Source organism: Eleutherodactylus coqui, chromosome 1 (genome assembly GCF_035609145.1).
Source record: "Eleutherodactylus coqui strain aEleCoq1 chromosome 1, aEleCoq1.hap1, whole genome shotgun sequence".
NCBI classification, from domain to species: domain Eukaryota; kingdom Metazoa; phylum Chordata; class Amphibia; order Anura; family Eleutherodactylidae; genus Eleutherodactylus; species Eleutherodactylus coqui.
The window spans coordinates 145,102,819-145,105,109 of record NC_089837.1 but is presented as its reverse complement, the minus strand read 5'-3'; positions in this window follow the sequence as shown (position 1 = coordinate 145,105,109).

Sequence of the window (2,291 nt, the reverse complement as noted above, 5' to 3'; positions counted from 1 at the left end):
TGAACAGTGGACAAGAAGTGTACCTTATGACCCTATCGGGAGTCTAACCCGTATGACCAAATTGCAGCAAAACATGTAATACGTAATCCATGAATAGACATTTTCTAGATGTAAATTTATTTTTCTAGAATGTAATCGTGCTGTGAAACTGCTCTCAATGCTTTTAGTATTTACAATGTTTATAATAAACCCAATGAGCCATGCGTTTCCTGGTTTGTGTCACACATGCTTTCTGACTACATACTTGGAAATGAAGCTTTACCTTGAGATCTTTAAGGCAGCATTCATATGGCCGAAAGAGATTCTTGGACGCAACTCGCATCGCACAGCCACACCCCGTCCATGTGCTGGACACCGCACATTACATGTCCCCCATTCTCATGCAAGACTTGCACAAAAATAGCTCAAGCGGTGATTTTTCAAACTCAGACCATTGGTTTAAGTGAAAAATCACTCATGTGAATGAACACATTCAATAGATGGGTTCATTTTCCATGTGAGTTCTGTCTGTCTAGGATGCGGACAGCACTCGTGCAAAAATATTGGCCACATGAGTGCAGCCTAATTAAGATTAATGAGATTATGAAACAGAGACCCGATACAGTTCTGTTAGGATGCCTATAGCGCTTGCAATTGACCGATAAGGGCTGGGCTGAAGCTGTAAGTCCAGGTGTAGCCAGGCAGTTACCTTCAAATCGTGAGCACTCTTGTAGTAGAACCCATAGGCCTCATGTCCACGGGCAAAATATGATTTAAGATCCGCAGCGGATCTCCCGCATGCGGATCCGCATCCCATAGGGATGCATTGACCACCCGCGGGTAGATAAATACCCGCGGATCGTCAATAAAAGGGATTTTTAAAAAAATGGAGCATGTAAAAATCTGGACCATGCTCCATTTTCGTGCGGGTCTCCCGCGGGCTTCTATTGAAGCCTATGGAAGCCGTCCGGATCCGCGGGAGACCTAAAATAGGAATTTAAAAGTATTTACCCATCCGGAGCGGACTGGGAAGGTCTTCTATTCCTCACGGCCGGATCTTTCTTGCTTCGGCTCGGCGGATGTGCCCGGCGCATGCGCGCGGCACGTCGACGACGTGCCGGCGACTTGCCGCCGGCGTGACGAATTCATCCGCCGGCCGAAAAAGAAGATCCGGCCGTGAGGAACAGCAGACCTTCCCCGCCCGCTACAGATAGGTAAATTCTTTTAAATTCTTTTCAGCGCTCATGTCCGCGGGGCAGGAGGGACCCGCTGCAGATTCTACATGTAGAATCCGTAGCGGGCCTGATTTTCCCCCTGGACATGAGGCCTTAGGGCTTATTCAGACAGGCATATATTGGCCGGGTTTGCACTGAGCTCCTGCCTCCTCTCCGCCCATCCCCTATAGTTACACCAGTGACAGAGACCATGTAAAGTAAAAAAGTTTAAAAAAACTAAAGGTTCCACCTCCTCTCACGGATTGTATCCACGAGGGGAGATGGAATTATATACCAAAGGCCCCCGGATTTTTATTTTAATGAGATCTTTATCCGTGGACCTTTCGCTGGGTTCTGTGCAGGCGTCTGTCGGCAAAATGGCGGACGCATTCGCAAAATCTGAGGAAATTTAAAATCTCCCAGCTCCTGGCTACCAAAGGTAGCCAAGAGCCTGGAGATGTCACAGTAGCACAGTAGCCTCCAGAAGCAGATTCCACATACAGCTGTGTGAGCCTGGCATTATTCAGATCGCTACCTGTAATACCTACGTAATTTACAAGAAGCCCTGGGAACGCTCGCCTACCTGCAGTTCCAGGAGCAGCTTGTTGAGCGCCTTCTGTGTGAGACCACTGCACCTCAGCAAGCTTACGAAGCCTCACAGAGCGCCACTTTTTATACACCATCTCTGCCACTGAGGTCAAGAAATACCCCCCCAAAAAGTGTCGGGTTTGCAGCAAACATAAGAGGAGGCGGCATTCCCGGTTTTATTGCCCCATGTGCCCATCCCAGTCAGGCCTCTGTAAATACCCCTGTTTTGAGACATACCACACAGCTTTACATTATTACTTTTATGTAAGGTTTAGGGAATGCCAAAGGGGTGGGAAGTGGGGCTTTAGGGGGTCAATTCTTTTTATTTGCACAACTGTACAATGGGGTCTAGAATTTATTCAGTTGTGCCCTGAAATCCAATGGGTGTTCCCTCCATTACAGGCCTAGCCATGTGTCCTATACAGTAAGTAGATTGGGGCTACAATGGGGGTATTGCTGAAAACAGAAGAACTAGTGCTACAAATTTGGGGTGAGTCTGCCCAGTTTTTC